We start from the raw sequence: 19,334 nt of genomic DNA, 5'->3' as shown, positions 1-19,334 counted from the left end.
GGTCTGTAATATGGCCGTGAAAGTCAAGGAAAGACTGAGGGCTTCCAGTTTGAAGCAACCAAGGACACCCAAACAAAACATGTGATTTTGAACTGGATCCTTCCATTATAAAAGGTATTATTGGGACAAGGTGAAGAAAGCAAAACAATTAAATAGCAGCAGTATATTTATGTTAATTTTCTGACTTTGTTGGTTATATTGCCACCATATAGGAGAATGCCCATGTTTGTAGGAAATACCCACTAAGAGTAGAGAGTGACTGGGGCATCATGTCAGCATCTTAGTCTCAAGTGGTTTAAGGAAAAATGTCTTTGGATCATTCATCCACCTCTTCTCTGTTTGTGATTATTTAAAAAAAAAAAGGAATATGTAAAGAGGTAATATGGCAGATGGTGACGGCATATGAGCAACTCCTTTCAAATGTGTGTTGTCTGAAAAATATTCTCTGAAGAGGTGGCATTTCAAGCTCAGAACTGAAAATTCAGAGTTGGTCATTCAAAGATCTGCTTGAAGAGCATTCCAGGCTAAGGCAACAGCTGGTGTTGAGGCCCCAGGCATGAAGGAATTTAGTGAGTTCCAAGAATAGAAAAATAAAAGCATCTAGTAGAGCTGGAGCCTGGTGAATACAGAGGAGATGGAAGGTACATGGACAGGCTCTCAGGAAGCGCCCCGTGGGTATCGAGAAGTCTGGAACTTTATTTGAGGTGCCAAGGAAAACCATTGAAGGATTTTAGTGAGAATTTAATATGAGCTCATTCATATTTTTAAAAACCACTCAGTAGAGAAAGGAGACCAATGTTAACGTGAAGAGATAAATTAAGGGGCTATTTGTACTCGGAGTAAAACATGAAGAAAGGTGGTATATACTTTGGAAGTATAAGTGACTGGGTTTATCGCCATGGTCACTGAATGAGGATGTTGAGAAAAAGAGAAAATCAAGAGTAAAAAGAGCAGCTATTCCTTATTTAGAGCTGACTCTGTACCAGGAAGTTTTTAATCACTTCATGTACATTTATTTACTCATTTAACTCTCACAGCAATACAAGTACCAGTGTTAGCCCCATCTGGAGATACAGAGGTATGAAGATGANTTAAATATAGAGTGTATATATATATATATATAGTATATATTATATATAGAGTATATATAATTATACCTCAACTTTTTGAGGTATAATTTACACGTAATATACCACCTGTAAATGTACAATCCAATGTTTGACAAATGTATATAATTGTGTATCACCACGGAATATTTCAGCTAAATATTATTTCCACCTCTTAAGAGTTTCCACCGTGACCTTTTAATGTAATTTAAATTTTTAATTTTAATTAACATTAATCTGGTCTCTGTTGCTATCATTTATCTATTCTAGGATTTTATTTGAATGGAACCACCCAAGTATGCACTCTAGCTTCTACCCTTAGTTTAAATGTGTTCAAGTCACCACCATATAGTTACGTGGATCTGGAGTTTACTTTTCATTGCAGAATACTATTCCATTATAGACAGAGAACATAATTTACAACCCGTTCACTAGCTGATGAACATTTTGGCTTTTTCCAGTGTTTGGCTATTTTAATCAAAGATTCCAGGAACATCTGTGTATGAGCCTTCTTTAGAAATTTTATTTTGAATAAATAATCTAGGAATGGAATTGCTAGGTCATAGGTTTTATTTCATGAGGAAGTGGCAAACAGTTTTCCAAAGTGATTGTACCATTTGATATCCCCATTCAACAAGGTTTGAGAATGCCACTTGCCCAATGTTGCTTTGTCCACCTTTGGTATTATCAGTCTTTTTAAACTTTAGCCATTCTACCATGTGTGTAATTTGCATTTTTGTGATAACTAATAATATTCTTTGCAGATATAAATACATGTATAGTGAATGTTTTCTTCCTACCTATGTCTTGCCTTTTCATTTTCTAATGATCTTTTTTGAAGTTTTTAATTTTGCTAAAGTTCAATTCATATTGTTTTCTTTTATATAACTAGTGTTTTTGTCCTAAAAATTTTGCTTACTTCAAGGTTTCAAGCATGTTCTCCCACGTTTCCTCTTTAGAAGTTCTACAGTTTTAGCTTTTATTTAGATCTATGATATCTTTCTAGTTAATTCTGTGTATGGTATAAAGTAACAACTGAGATTATTTTCTTTGATATGGATATCCAGTTTGTCTAGCATCATTTCTGAAAAGACTATCTCCTCCCTGCTACATTGACATTCTTGTAAAAAATGAATTGGTCCTATTTGTGTGGGTCTATTTATAGACTCCATATTCTGTTCCATTGATTTCCATGTCTATCCTTACACTAATCGTATGCTGTCTTGCTTATTGCAGTTACACAATGAACCATGGACTCAGGCAATGACAATCTTCCACTTTGTTCTTGTCCTTATTTTTTAAACAGATTTTACTGTGTACCACAGTTTTGGATTTACAGAAACACTGTAAAGGTAGTACACAGAGTTCCCATATACTCTGCACCTAGTTTTCTATATTATTAATGCATATTTATATGCTATATCTGCCACATTTATCAAACTAACATTGATACACTATTATTAACTATTGGCTATCCTTTATTCTTTACCTAATATTTCCTACTTAATGTTTCTTTTCCCTAATGCTTGTTTTCTTTTTCCTGTCCCAAGATGCCACATTACAATTACTTGTCATGTCTCTTATATACCACTTGATTGGAACAGTTTCTTAGACTTTTCATTTTTAATGACCTTAGCGATTTCATGGAGTATTAATTAAACTTTTTGTACGATGCCCTTCTATTGGAATTTATCTGGATTTTCATTTTCTCATGATTATACTGGGATTATGAGTTTGGGGGAGGAAGATCACAGAGGTAAAGTGACATTTTCATCATGTTAGATCGAGGGCATATGGTATCAACACAATTTATCACCATTGATAATGACCTTAATCATCTGGTTGAGGTAATTTTTCTTAGATCCCAGCAGAGATCTCAGAAAGTTATTCTTTTCTCCTGTTTCCATACTGTACTCTTTGGAAGGAAGTCATTATACCCAGCCCACAGTTAAGGACTGGGGAGTTATGCTCCACCTCCTTGAAGACAAAGCATCTTACATAAATTATTTGGAATTGTTTTCCAAGAAAGCTTTGTCTTTTATCCCTCATTATTTATTTATTCATTTACTTATTTATATTAGTATGAACTTATAAATATTTATTTTATACTTTAGGTTATGATCCAGTACTACACGATTTATCTTCTTGCTCAATTTCTTCCAGCTTTGGCTATTGGGAGCTCTTTCTGTTGGTTCCCATGTCATGTTGACAAACACCCTTTAATGTAGAGTTGGTTTGTTTTTACTTTTTTGTTTTTGAGATTTTCTTTTTTTTTTTTTTTTGGCACTTTTTGCCTTTTGTCTCTATAAGATGCTCCAGGCTCATCTAGTGTATACTCTGTCCTGGCTCAAGGAATGGTAAGGAACGCCATTAGAAACCAGTATGTATGTATTTATTTGTTTGTTTGTTTGCTTATAACTTTTTAAATGTTTTCTTTTGAGAGAGAGAGAGAGAGAGAGAGAAAGAGAACGCACAAGTAGGGGAGGGGAAGAGAAAGAGAACAACGAGACACAGAATCTGAAGCAGACTCCAGGCTCCAACCTGTCAGCAAAGAGCCAGACTCAGGGCTCAAACTCATGAGCCATGAGATCATGACCTGAGCTGAGGTTGGATGCTTAACTGACTGAGCCACCCAGGTACCCCTAGGAACCAATATTTAGATACAGGGTGTGCTCTGCTCTTTATCAAAATTAGTGTGTGTGTGTGTGTGTGTGTGTGTGTGTGTGTGTGTGTATGTGTTTAAGATTCTTCGTATCTCTATAGAAAAACTCACTTGTATTTTGATTGGGATCAGGCCAAATTCCTCCTAGGTTTAGTTTGAACAATGGATAAATGATTGTACCTTTTACTCAAACTGGAAACTCTACAAGATAATTAGATGGGGATGGGGAAATAAAAAATTCTATTCTGGACATTTTAAATTTAAGATCCAAATGTTCTCATCAAGCCTCCATACATCCTCCCAGTGCTCAGGACCAGAAGATCATTAATGCTAGTTGTGAGATAACAAGGGCAACATGAGCATTAATTACTTAATTAGTTAATTAATTAAGCAGTGCCTTAAAATCTTGGCTGGCAACATCCAAATACATTAATTTAATCATTAATCATTTATGTACTTCTTGACATCAGGGATTATAAATTTGTAACTGCAGCTATTTCCACATGGCTGGATAGAATCTTGGAAGAGGGGACAGATGCTAGCATTTCTTAAGTGCCTATCACATTTTAGATATCATTCAGCCCTTTTGCATACATGTCAAGACTAACAACAACCTAAAAAGTGGCTATAAGTCCTCCTGCTTGGCAAATGTGAGGATTGAATTTTGAGAGTTTAGGTAATTTCTCAAAGTCACACAGCAGGAAAAGTGGTGCTGGGACCCAATTCATTACGCATTGAATTGGATTAAAAAATTGTCCATTATTTATTTGAAATTCAGACATAACTAGGCACCCTGCATTCTTATGTGCTAAATCTGGCTACCCTAATCTAGGACCATCTGGCTTCAAAGCCTGTGTTTTTTCCAGACCACAGTGTAAACACCATACATCAGGAGACACATGAGAAATCTGGGAAAAAATCCTCCCCTATATTCTGTACTCTAATTTACTGTAGTTCCATATATACATGAAAGTGGCCTAGAGTTCACACTGAGAAGGGTGTAATATAGGTCTGGAGATCAAAAGGGCATTTTTGGTTTTGGTTTTTGGTGTTTTGTTTTGTTTTGTTTTGGTAGACAGCTACATAAGCCTTTAATAAAATTAACCTTTTGCTTCAATCAACTGTCATCAAATTGGAAGTTTCTCCAACCCAATAATTCTATTACATGTTTAAACTGTTTTCTGGCACTTAAAAATTCAATCTAAAATATCTGGGGGCGGAAAACCACAACGCCTTGTTATATATGATGTTCCCAATCTCATGACTTTTCTGTCTACCTAACATGTCCCTGTTCTTGATTTCAGTATCTAAATGTAATCTTATTTCCTATATTGATATATTTATGTGCCTCTAAATGTTTATAAATAGGGAAAACAATATAAGTTTTGGAAATTGACATATTTTTATAACCTTGGAGTATGAGTGAGACTTTCTAAACAAGATAGCAAAATTAAAAAAAAAAAACTATAAGGGAGAAGATTGATAGATTTACTATACAATAATGTAACATTTCAGGATAATTAAAAACAGTAACAAAATTAAATCAAAAGCCAAACTGGTTAAAAATATATTCATATGATAGCCAATAGTTCATTGGCTAATGTATTCAACTATTCATTGACTACTGTATTCTTCTGTTTTACATTTTTAAGAATGCACAGAATTGCATGGTTTTTGCCAACATATTCAAAATTTTCTGTTTTTATTATTACTGCATTCCAAACATCCTATCAGGATTTATTTTTGTTATTGATTTACATCCTTTACTAGCTATTTCAGTAAATGTCATGGATGGCAAATTCTCTTGGTCTTTCTACATCTGCATTTCACTCTAACTCTGAGCTAACTGTGTAAAGATTTCAAGGTTCAAGCTAATTATTTCTTCAGATGGATTCATCCTTTTCTGAGATTTACTGATTTTTTTTCCCTTTAGCTCTGATCTTATGCAGTTTCACTAGATGTGGCTATAGATATGTGCGTACTGATGAAAAGGTTTTATTTTCTTAAATTACAGAAAATAGTAATAGTATGGTAACTTACATCTATATATTTACATGCAACTATTGAAACCACAACATGTAGAGGTCGGAATGTATGCACGCCAAAATGGACCCAAATCCAGAAGTCATGTCATTTTGAGTTGAGGGTGAAGAGCAACCACGTACAGAAGCACATGTAGGGTAATGAAGCATGTGGAAGAGAGGTGGGGGCTCGGAAAGCATTTTTTTTCAGTCTCCTGGCTTGGACTCTGGACTTTTAAAGAACTCTTTTTATAGAGGAATGTCCATTTCAGTGGCAGCAGCTCAGTGGCCTGGGGCACACCTGGAGCCTGTTTCAGAGAAGGCAAGTGTAGCTGAGCCAGAAAGAGAAGCCACAGCGAGTTGCATGGAATTACCACGTGCTGGAAAGATCACAGGAGACAAAGGCGCCGTCTTTGCTCTCCTGTACCTCTGTCCTTGTTTCACGTGTCCGAGGGCCAGAGATTGCACAATGACTTGGGTGAGGCTGGGGCACGGTGGGAGCTCTGGGCCGGGATGGTCCCGCTGGCTCTCATCTGAGGCAGCTGCTCACTTCCTCCATCCCCAGGTTGCAAGACTTATCCAAGTTTCAGCCATCTGGGGGGAACATCGTGCTTATAGTTTTGGTTCAGCTTCCTGGTGGTCAAGGAGGTGACCAGGAGGTGACCAGGAGGAGGGAAGTATCCTGGGGAAGGGAGAACAACTTTCACTGGAGAAAGGTAGGCATTTGCACAGCGCCATGTTAACCCAGCTGAGACTAATGGGGTTGAAGAGGATATGGTCTGAAGAGAGAAGGTGTACACATGAGCTGAATGTCCTCTGTGGGGATGCCACAGTTACTAAGGGGAGACTATGGCAAGGATAATATTTTAATACGCTAAACCATCGTGTTTTTAGTCACTAGCAAAACCTAGCTCTTGCTCTTCCCACAGCCCCAGTGATAAAAAGGCAGGCTTAGGTGACGATATGAGAGTTGCTTTTATAAGCCATAGAGTAGGGAGAACGAGGGTGTCAGGTAAATTGAGTTTCGCTAACGCAGGAAGGAGGAAAGCTCTCCGTGTGTGTGGAGAAGATAAATTGGGAAGGATGGAATGGGAAAGGAAGGGCAGGAGTAGAGGAAGAAAGGCAGGAAATCAGGTTCAAATGCCTGTTCCCTCAAAATACAGCTGAGGAGAATTTCCAAAGCAGAGATGCATGTGTCATCTTGCCTTTGGGACTTTGGCACAGGAAGGCCCCTAGTGTCCCCTGGACTACAGCAAAAAACAAAAATTGTGAGCGCTGAGGTAGAGAAAGGGCTGAGTTCAGGCCCTGGTTTTCTGTGGATGTGTGGAGCTTCCAGAAGGTACCTTGGTTGTCACATGCCCATGCAGGGTGAAGTAAAAATGCCAAGAGGGCGAGAGACCAAAGGAGGCAAACCCAGACAAGAAACCAGCAGGAGCCGGGACCCTGTGACTGAATCAAGGGCGTTGATAGTGGATGTCAGCGGCTTGGAAGCCTGAAGGGAGAAGTAAAATTAGGGACGGGTCTAGAGAGGCTGTACTAAGCACATGTTTCTGATACCTGGGTTCTTCCTGACCTGAAAGAGACTACTTCTCTCAGGGCTGGCCAATATCTAGAGATACTAAAAGGCTTGACTGGCCTGCAAGGGTGTCTTTCATATACACACCAACCAGCACAAAATCTAGCCCCCCTGTCATCTCCCTTATGGAGCCCTCACATCCAGGCCACTATCTCCTGCCCTAATCACCCGGGGGCCAGGTGCCAAACACCAAGGGACACACCTTGTACCCAGAGCCTGTTGAAATTACCCAAACCAGCCAATTCTAAGCCTGCTCACCTGCCCACTCCTTCTTGTGGAAACCACACAGCCTCTTGCCCACACTCCTCTCATGCTCCCTCTGCCCTGTGGCTGAGTCGGCAGGTGGGGCTCACCATTTCCTCTTGGGAATGGCAACAAACTGTCTTTTCAATGACAATGGTCTCCTGGTCTGTTGGCCTCACTATGCCCAAATCATAATAAACTTACATTTTTAAAACAGCAGCAATACCTAAAACCAGTGGAATAAGACAGCACGTCCTCAGGTCGGTCCGCCCCAGACCCCCTCTTCCCAGCTAACATCTTCCTCATTCTGCATTCTGAAAACATCTGCGGAGGGGTAGGGGAGACTCCTTGAAAATCTTCATTTCACTGGAAATGTTTAACTTCCCCTGACCCACAACAAACTCATAATGCTGGTTAGCAAGCATAAGGGTTTAACAGAAACGGGAAGTCAGTTGGAAAACATATGATAGTCTTGCATAGTTGAGTCGAATTTTCCACCTTAGGTTAGGATTCTGGTCTTTAATAATTTTTAAGAGAAATAAATTCTGTCCCCTGGGATTAACATACAGCTCTAAAATAATGCATATCCACTGCAGATAATTTGGAATATTTATAATTCAAGCCTAAGAGAAACACTGGACTTACTTTCCCATTGTTTTTGGAATGTGTCTCTGCATGTATTCATTCAGTGAACACATGTTGTGTATAAACACTCTAGCATGTTTTTCATTAAACAATATTTAAATTCATTAAACAATTTCAGACCATTAAGTGGTCTTACTATTCATTGCCTCATTTATTGAATCAGCCCCCTGTTGTTACTTACTTAAATTGTTCCTACAATTTCCTATTCTAAGTATTACTCTGATAGATATCAAATACATTAAATATTGGGTGCATCTTTAGATTTCCAATTAGATAGATTAATAGATAAATAAATTAATAGAAATTGAGGTAAATTAAAAGAAATCAAGCAGAACTCCAGTTTCAAGGCTTTGTACTAATTTGTATACCTACCACCAACAGTGTTTGAGAATTTCCATTTCTCGGGGCACCTGGGTGGCTCAGCCGGTTAAGCGTCCCACTTCGGCTCAGGTCATGATCACATCGGGCTCTATGCTGACAGCTAGCTCAGAGCCTGGAGCCTACTTCAGATTCTGTGTCTCCCTCTCTCTCTGCCTCTCCCCTGCTCACGCTGTCTCTCTCTCTCAGAAATACATAAAACATTAAAAAAATTTTTTTTGAAGAGAATTTCCATTTCTCTCTTCTCTAAAAACATAAGATTTGTTTTTTTAGTGTTTGTAAAATCTTTGTCAACAGAAAAAAAATCAAATCTTGTGGGGGTTTTTTAAATCTCTTTTGTTCTATAACCAACGGGGACAAAACTTTCTCACCCACCTCTAGGCTAATCTTTTATTTAAGTTGTGTATTCAGGTACTTGCTTATCTTTCTCAGGATATTTATACCTCTCTCCTACTGATTTCCGAAAGTTCCCTCTCTTACAAGGATTATTAGCCTTGTCATATGTGTCTGGCTTGGCATCACCTAATTTTGTGTTTAAAGTTTTCTTTCATTATTTTATAAACAAATATGATATATATTTAAAGATGAAAACTGTGATGAGCTTATCCCTAGCAAATCTGCCTTTAATTTCAACTATTCAGAGAACGTTGAGAATATGTCCTTACTGGCAGGGAGTAATGATTGTAGTAAATTAAAGAAACAAGTTTAAACAAATATATGCTTACTCAAACTCTACCAGCAGCTGCCCTTCTCTCAGCCTACAGCCTTCACATGAGCTCCAGGGAATCTCAATGGCTTAAAATGCCCTGGTCTGTGAGCAGACAGTAAATACAATGATAACTGACAAGGTCTAGGGATTTATAGTTATCCCATTCTTCACAAGGAGAATCTCATTAAACCGTAGAAGCTTGTGAATTTTATTTCATTTTACAAATGCAGAAATGAGCTTGGTGACTTGCCCAGTGACATTTGGGTAGTGAGTGGGAAGACACGACCCGTATACACATGTCGTTCTTTCCTCACCTTGAATTCCATGCTTTGTTTCTACAGGACTACTTTCCCATTGTTAAAAGCCTGCTTAAATATAGGCTGTAGGTTGAGCATAGTAATGAGAAGTTAAAAGTATCATCTCTGGGATAATATGTAAAGTGAAATTTGAACCCGGATTGGGCTCTTATCAGTTTAATGTTATTGCCAAGCCATATGCTGGAAATTAAAAGTAACCTGAAAGAGGCAAAAAAAAAAAAAAAAGTATATATATACACACACACACACATATATATACACATACATACACACACATATAAATATATATACACACACACACAAACATACACACACATATATACCAGGCTATGATTCTTTAGAATGCCTTTGGGACCAGAATGAGGAGATCACTGGCATATCGGCATGTGCTCACCCATAAGGGAGTGGGAAGCAAAACACATTAAAAGCAATGGGCCCAAGTATATGGTTGTTAAATGTGTACCTTATTCCAGGCTGAGGGAAGATCTCTCGAGTTGTCACCTCCAGCACACACCCAGTTCTGCTCTGTGTCTTAATCCAACATTAGATTCCTTCATAACACGTACCCCTTCTCATCTAGTGTGCATTGATTTGGCACTTATCTATCATCCGTGTCCATAAACCAAAATGTAAGTTCCATGAGAGTTAGGACTTTGTTTTAATCATTACATTATAGTCAGCTCCTAAAACAGTACCCATAACCCCCTGGGCATCAAATGTTTGTGCAGATGTCCTAGGGAAGGTCTGAGCAACCCTGGAGTTTTCAGGTAGATCACAAGAGGCCTCAGGCCCTTTTCTAACGTCTGTAGAAGAATATCCGCAAAGCCGCTTCTCTTCGCCATATTCCCAATCCTGGCCAACCTCAGAGAACTCAGTATCTTCGCAATTTGGAAATTTTTTTGAAGGTTAATATTTAAATGATACTACATTAATGTGACTGTAAAGGACAACTGACCTTGTTATATTATAAAATATATTTCCTTTTTACTGTTATTTTTCAATTACATATTGACTCTATAATATACTCTGAACAGCTAAAGGAGAACTGATTCACACAGACCATATAGGATGGAGTTCCTTTTGAGTAACTGAGGCCTCAAATGTCAGTAACTTACAGAAGAGATGGGCTTATTTCTCTTACATAAAAGCCTGAAGGCAAGCAGTCTAGTAGTTGTACAGGGTTCAATTCCATAAAATGCTTAAATTCCTGGACTCCGTTGTGTTTTTCTACTACTTATATGGCCTCCAATTTCAAGGTCACCTCATGGAGGAAAATAGCTACTTTAGCTCCAGCAATTCTGTAGCATTCCAGCCCGTAGAAAGACAAAGGGGTCAAAGGACAAAGGATGCATGATGATTGCCTATTAATGAAGATTCAAGTCTTCATTAAGATGTGACACTTCCACTTATACTCCATTGTTCAAACCTAAGTGACGTGACCTCATCTTGCTTGAAGGGAGACAAGACATGTAGTCTTTATTCCATGTGGTCACGTATCCATCTAAAAATCTGGGACTCTCTGACCACATAAAAAGGAAAAATGAATATAAAGGACAACTAGTCATTTTTACTGAGGCATTTAATTGAGTGTTTTTCTATTCAAGACAGTCATCCTAGGAGACTAAGTACTTTCTCCAATAATGCGGTCATTGCCACCATTTTTGAACTGCCTCAGAGCCTACAACAAGTCTTTATACAGATCTTCAGATGCATCAAATACTCTATGTTATGGCTTCAAACTTCTAAGTCCAGTGCATCCATTAAAACAATTTTCAAAAGGATGGTATTATACAAATTCCCCACTGCCAGCACCATCTACTCCCCTCCATTACCACCATCACTCTCAGCAGTACTTAGTACATTGGTACCAGTAAAGAATGCAAACTTAGAGTATTCATGTAATTTCATTTAATGTACCTCAACTTGTAACCTTCAGACTTATAACCATTTGTCTGAATAATATGTTCTAACAGCTGATGGTATATCATTTAAAGTCTCCCATTATACCTGGTATTCTTTTTCTCCTAGGATGAAGAGAAACCTATCTCCAAAATTTACATGAAGATGTCCTTAGGTTAGGATCTTAGAGCAGAAAAACTACTTGGACTGATTTAAAAATGCCATGTGACATTGCTTCCACCAATTAGCTAGAGGTAAAGTGCTAATTATTCGTTTACTTTATTATGAGGCAGCTCAAAACATTAAATTTCATTCTTACAGAAATTTAGAATTAGGGAATATTATAAGTATCAGCTATATTTTACACTTTCTAGAATTTAACATCAAATTCCTTTTGTTTTGGAATCATTATCAATTTTTCCAAGTCAGGAAAGTGGTTCTTTGTTAGCCTTTCAGAACTCAACTAAACGTTGGGCGCTGTGGCATCTTTCTTGGGCAGTGGTTTCCCTCCATGCCACTGTAGTGTAACGTGCCTGCCTATGGGCCCCTCACCAAACATAAGTTCCTTGAAGGTGGAAACCATGACATAATCACCGACTGTGTTGTCAGCAACATCCCCGAAACTTAGCAGGCATGTAACAAATCTTACATTGTTTTTAGAACATCCTACCTGCCTTTCCAAAGGCATATTATATATGCCCTTACAAATGTTCTCCAGCCACATTTTGCTGGGAGTCACTTGCTAAGTGCCCATTGTGAGACGTGCTGGGATACGACTCTCCCACCAATATCATACAAACCATAGTTGTTGGAGAAGAAAAAGGGATGAGGAAAGAAAGAAAAATGGAGGAAGGAGGAACTGTAGGAGAGACAGACCATACTCAAAGTTGATTAAAGATAGTAATTAAATATTAAAAGTGATTTTTTGGACCACAAATAAATTTTATCGTTTTCTAGATTAGTGTGACCATGTAAAAGATATGGGAGGATTAAGAAAAAAAGATGAGTGTGATATGACTGGAATATCGGAATAATGGTATGTAAATTAGAAATTCGAGAAATTCTGTTAAGCAACATACTGCTAATAGGTCCAAAGGGGAAATATATGATCTTTTCAAGTAGGCCCAAATCTTGTCTTATTTGACAAGATTCAAAATCAGTTTTTCATAAACATCATTGATAGGATAAACATACTTTAAAAATAATAATAGTTATTATTGTATAGTACCTTTCTCAACCCAAGAGTCAGCATCAGTCAACATCAATAAGCTTAATGGCAAAGCACTGGAAGAGCATTACAATGAAAGGCACAAACAAGAGGAGAATACCCACTAATACCTCCATTATGTATATACATTATGTACACCATTCTAGAAATAATACCAAAAGCACATCTACACAAGAAAGAAATGAGGTATAAACACTGAACAAGTGGAGAAAATTCCTAATATTTGGAGACATCAAAACTGCATACACCCTATAGGTAGATCCTGTTAATTTCCCATTTTACACATGAGGAAACTAAGACACAGAATGGATAAGTACTTGTCCAAGATCCACGCCTACTTTGTGGCAGAGACGGAACCTGAATTCAGGCAATCAGTTTCCAGATTTTATACTTTAATCATTGCACTCTATTATAGAGTATGGGGGTAAACCCATTTCTGTCCCCATTTCCTCCAAATACACACACACACACACACACACACACACACAATTTTAGAAAAATATACAAGAGGAAAATGACATTGGATGCTTTGATAAGAGTGGTAGGGGTGGGAGTAAGAGGGAAGGTTTGTTTTTATATTTTATAGATTATTGTACTGCATGAGTTTTCTAACTACATGGATATTTTATTTCTGTTTTCATATAAACAGAAACACGAGAAAAGCATGTGAAAAGGCCCTGAAGCAGAAAAGAGTATTCTTTGAGAAACAAAAATTTTCATGATTGATGCACAGAGATGGATCCAGAAGAGAAATAATGATGAGCTTGGAGAGGAAAGCTAGTCTGTGTAGGCCATTTGAAATGTATTTTGGAACTTGTCCTAGAGGTAATGGGAATTCATTTAGAGCTTTAAGCATAGGAATAACATAATTGGATCAATGTTTTTTAAAAGATCATTAGATCAACAGAGTGAATAAGAGATTGGAGAGAAGTGAAAGTGACTTGTGAAGAGCACTGGGTGTTAAATGTAAGTGATGAATCACTAAATTCTACTCCTGAAACCAATATTACACTATATGTTAACTAACTAGAATTTAAGTAGATTTTTTTTTTTTTTAAGAAGCAAGGGACTGTTTACAAGTGAATTAGAGTAGTGCAGAAAGATGCTGATAGGGACGTATGTGACAGTGGCAGTAGAGAAAGAAGTGGATAGATTGCAAAGGTAGCAAGTAGGCAAGATCAATGGGACTTGGTGATTGACTGGATGGGGAGAGACAGAGAAGAAATAATGACTCTCAGTGCTTTGACTTACATATTTTGTGTGCAATGGTGCCATTCACTGATAGGGAGGAAGAAATTATGGGGAGTGTGGAATTTGGAATATGCTGAGTCAGAGATAGTAGTTAGAACTCCAAGTAAAGACGTGGAACAGGCAAACAGATATACGGCAACGGAGCTCAGATGAGAGGTGTCTGTTGGGTACAACGACCACGTGGGAGGAAACAAGGACATGTAGGGAGAAAGTGACACTTGAGCAGAGGCTCTGAGATAAAGACCAGCTCTCTGAAAGGACTCAGCAAATAATTGTTGAATGAACCAATGGAGCAGCCAAGGAGATAAAGAAAGTGTACCATGAAAAAAGGGAAGAAAAGTCAGATATACATCATAAAAGAAAGGGGAAAAACAGTGGTCAATTCAGTCAAATAAGTTTAAGAAATTTCATGAATATAGACTGATAAAGATTTATTTTTGAACAAATTACAACATTTACATTTTGTTTATAGAGATATATAATATTGAATACCTTTTACAAGTATTGCATTGTGTAAAGGAAAATATGATGCTCTGGGGATAATGTAAATTACAGAATCAAAGAAAAATCCCATTTGGTCAATGTTCTCTGAAAATATAGAATAACCTGTGATTGTGGCAGTCTTCCACTTATTCAAAAAATTCAAATAATCAGAATATCCAATTTCTAAAACAAACCATTTAATAAAAGGATTTTTAATTGGGTGTCAAATATAATAGATGTAATTAAGAAACAGTAACACAATTTTAAGTAGAAAAATGTGATTTATAAATGTATTAGAGTAGAATCTGCCAGGTATTTCAGAAATAATCATATAATTGAGTTTGTGGTATTTTCATCCTTAATTTTGTNTTTTTTTTTTTTTTTTTTTTTAGCACGGGGAACACCACGGTAATTCAACTCAAGGTTCCTGCTTTCAGGAAGCTTGTATTATTGTGAGGAGGTTAATGATAAATACATAATCATTTGCTTGCAATAACACAAATAGGCAACAAGGTATGAGGGATTTCAGTACCTGTCAGAGAGATATCCAGGAGGAAACATAGGAATTGAGCTTTTAGTGCTGAGTAGGAGTCGGGCAGATGAAGTATAAAAACAGGCATAGTAGGCAGAAGGAAGGTAATTTGATCAGAGAGGCAAAGGAAAGATGTATTGCATTGAGCAAAAACAAACGTTGTTTGGTAATATTACAGAATGATGTTTAGAACCGGAAGTAAAAATATGTGACACTGAATTACCAAATATGGCTCTAGAAGTCATGAAGGCTATAAGGAGAAACTTGGACTTCAACCTGGAGGAGAATGGAAGCTTTGTAGGCTTTGCTATAGGTAGGTAAGAGTTATACCACGCATGAGCACATGCACACACACCCACACACACTTGTTTACTTGTTTACTTTGTTACTTATATAAAATCAGGACTCTGTATTGAAAATGGATTTGGACACCACAGGACTTGGAGTCAGACAGATAAGGAAAGGGCTCATAACAGTAATTTAGGAGAATAATTCAGAAGATGAACGAGAGAAATGGAAGGGTAGAGAGGAAGGAAGAGATTTGTAGTGGACATTTATCATTTTTTGTTTGTGCACCACCCCTTTCTCTGATTCTTCTGATAAAAGGCAGGTTCTTCATTTGGAGAAAGAATCTCACCCCTGGAGCCATGCCCTCTCATCACCAATAATGGCTATTCCACGGATGGATCAGATCTGTTAACTCCTCTCACCCTCTTACCCAATGCCTCCACCACAGTAACTGGTCCAGGAAGTGGAAATATAGTCCAAACTGGACCAATAAAAATCACTTCCAGGTTTAGAGTTAGGAGGGAAAGTGCCATTTTCTCTCCACATGAAGCTGTGAGCCCCGGGTTACCAGAAAGGATGTAGCCAACACACAAAGAGAAGCAGAGATCAGTGTAGGGGTGGTACAAGGGAGAGACTGAGAGATTTAGAAAGACACCTGGTACCATGAATTCCCTTGCTGCCCAGCTATATTTCGACCAGTCAACGTCACACAAGTCCATTCAAGCACCCTTAGCTTTGTGAAAGTTTGGGTTACACCACTTTGCTTTAGTGAGAGATCTACATTAGTACCTATTTTCTCTGAGAGAAATCCAAAAAGGAGTTTCGTTTTTATGAAAAAAGGCAAAAGGTGAAAATAGCACTCAGCATTTGTTTTGCAGATGCTGTTCTAGGGATCACACGCACCCTGAGGAGCAGTGGCAACAGTGGCCCCGCCCAGCTCTTTCCCTGGGAAATATCCTCAGCATCTTATCATCAAGCTGCCGTAGCTTTCAATTGTGTCTGTGAGCATCTATTTAATTTTGAGCTGTGTTTCACCTCTATTTAATTTTGTGCATCCATCAGCAACATGTAACCTAAGGTATCCAAAAAGGCTAAGAGAGGTTATATTTTGGGTCTGGGAATGCTCAAAAAATTTCCATATAAATTAATGGTAACTGCTTCTTTACTTCATTACATTTTGGCTTAGGAAAGGTTTCATAGGAAAGCTGTACTTTTGGCTGTGGAGTAAATCTGTACAGTTTTCCTTTTGTCCAAGGGAAATTTAAGTTGGATTTCTGTCATGTGCAACTCAACGTGATACCATTAATACAAAATTCAGGTAATATTAGAAAATAAAACAGGAAAGGCAAGAAAACAAGAACAATACTAACATTCTAGTTAGCAATGGGTAGAACATAGTACTGTTAACTGAGACAGAGTGCAGAGTATACGGGAAGATGAGCAGGTTTTGAGAAAAAGATGATGAGTCAAGCTTTACACATGTGAAGTTTAAGATGCCTATTGGCCACTCAGGAGGGCATTCCACAGATATAAGCATATCTAAATAAATGTGGATAGAACTGCATCCAGCTTTGGAAATTTACAGGCTGGAGAATTATCCCATCAAGATGAGAGATGGACAGTTCAAAAATGATGCTATTAGACAAGGAAAATGTGCAGAGTAAGAAAAATAGTGGTATATAAATAAAAATCTGGAGAATGTCAACTGCAAAGGGTCCAAAGTGAAAGAACACATTAAACAGAAAGAGAAATACCATAAGATTACAAAACAAACAAGGATGCCCCGTAATATAGAAACTAAGTGGTAGAAAATATGTAGGAAGAAGTTGCTAACTCTTGAAAGCTACAAAGAGGTCTAATGTCAGAAAAGTCTCCATGGCAACTGGAAGGGCTATTAGTGCTCTTACAGAGAACTGGTAATAGAAGAGTGTGAAGAAAAACACACTTCCAGTGGGCTGTGATAAACACATGAGCTGAGGAAGTTAGCTACAATCAGCACAGTTCTCAAGTTTTCGTAAACAGAGGACAAAACATTGGACCACAGTGGAGGGGTATACAGGCAAGGTTTCACCAGGTCAGGAAAGACACAAACGGGGAAACTACACACATACACGTGTAGTACATGAATCACACATATATGTGAATTGTATATGAATTGTACACATGTATATATAAATAACTACATACGCATGTATATTCTGAACCCCTAGGTTTAAATCCCATTTTCTGAGGAGAATTTATATAACTTCTCTATGCCTCTTTTATTCTTTCTGTAATATGAGAATAAATAGGATAATAAATAGAAATTGTTCAATGGAATCATTGTGAGGGTTAAATGCATTAACAGGTGGAAAGAACACAGAGCACACCCGGGATACGGTCAGCACTCAGGAAATATTAGCTACCATCACGGTAAAGGTAATCCATCTTAGCCTTCATATTTACTTGGAAATATCTTCCTTCTAGGTCGCTCAAGTGTGTAGGTACAGAAGGATGCCAGAACTCACAGAAATACATCACTACTTCAATTTCTTAATAATGGACAGAACTCTTAATGCCAAAAATACTTCGGACTGGCTGACAAGGCATTAGCATTGATTTTCGGGCTTTCCCTGTCAGTCTTCTTCCTTGTAAGTGGTTTCTTTCCTTCTCAACTCCAGACCATGAGGTGTCCTTATTATCTACTTAGGCTGACTCCAGAAGTGCTACTTTTCAGTGTCACAGAGAGCATGACATAATCACAGGGGGGCAGGGTATATATTAATAAACCATGATGATACCATCATGATATATGCTATATATCATATATCGATCAGTCATTATCGGTGACACCTGCCCAGGACTTATTTCTGCAAAACATCTATGCTCAGTCCTCATAAATGTTGAGACACATTCCATAGACCATGTAGCAATTTTTTAAAATATGAAGAATGATTAAGGATGAAATAGTTATCATATGATGTAATAAAAATCAGAATTCAAAAGTTCATCGACAATACAATTTCAACTCTAAAAATGTATATAGATGTATATTTATATTGTGCTTAAAAAGCACAAAAAAACCTGGAAGAAATAACACTGGCATTCTTTACAGAGCTAGAACAAACAATCCTAAAATTTGTACAGAAACACAAAAGACCCTGAATAGCCAAAGTAATGTTGAAAAAGAAAACCAGAGCTCAAGTCATCATAATCCTGGACTTTAACCCATACTACAAAGCTGTAATCATCAAGACAGTATGGTACTATCGTAAAAACAGACACATGGATCAATGGAATAGAGAACCCAGAAATGGACCCACAAATATTTGGCCAACTCATTTTTGACAAAGCAGGAAAGAGTATCCAATGGGAAAAAAAAGACAGTGTTTTTAGCAAATAGGGCTAGGAAAACTGGATAGAGACATGCAGAATAATTAAACCGGCCACTTTATTACACAGTACATAAAAATAAATTCAAAATGGATGAAAGACCTAAATGTGAGACAGGAAACCATCAAGATCCTAGAGGAGAAAACAGGCAGCAAGCTCTTTGACCTCGACTGCAGCAACTTCTTACTTGATATTTCTCCAGAGGCAAGGGAAATAAAAGCAAAAATGAACTATTGGGACTTCATCGAGATAAAAAGCTTCTGTACAGTGAAGGAAACAATCAACAAAACTAAAAGGCAATCAACAGAATGAAAGAAGATATTTGCAAATGATAAATTGGACAAAGTTTTAGTATCCAAAATCTATAAACTTGTCAAACTCAACACCCAAAAAACAAATGGTCCAGTGAAGAAATGGACAGAAGACATGAACAGACACTTTTCCAACGAAGACATCCAGATGACTAACACACACATAAAAAGATGCTCAAAATCACTCATCAATTTTTCTTCTCAATTTGTGTCTTTTAATTGTCTAGAAGAATAAATACCTTCCTTTGAGATAATTCTCCCCCTAGAAATTGTTTTTTTACTGAAAAAGAATATGGAAGGGAGGGGAGGGGAG

At 37.5% G+C, this 19,334-nt stretch overlaps 1 long non-coding RNA gene across 2 annotated transcripts; it reads left to right on the top strand.

The window, feature by feature from the left end:
• The first annotated feature begins 6,316 nt into the window (after positions 1-6,316).
• LOC144219999 (uncharacterized) lies at positions 6,317-19,245 on the top strand. 2 transcript variants are annotated; one of them, XR_013331581.1, is made up of 6 exons: positions 6,317-6,505; positions 11,686-11,810; positions 13,434-13,609; positions 15,229-15,363; positions 16,217-16,339; positions 17,805-19,239. It is a non-coding gene; the product is annotated as an uncharacterized LOC144219999 (long non-coding RNA). The 2 variants fall into 2 exon arrangements; XR_013331580.1 differs by having other exon boundaries at positions 16,217-19,245.
• The last annotated feature ends 89 nt before the right edge of the window (positions 19,246-19,334 follow it).

This window comes from Crocuta crocuta, unplaced genomic scaffold (assembly GCF_008692635.1).
Source record: "Crocuta crocuta isolate KB4526 unplaced genomic scaffold, BGI_CrCroc_1.0 scaffold19, whole genome shotgun sequence".
NCBI lineage: Eukaryota > Metazoa > Chordata > Mammalia > Carnivora > Hyaenidae > Crocuta > Crocuta crocuta.
Note: the sequence above shows the minus strand (reverse complement) of the source record. Positions and strands in the feature narration are given on the sequence as shown.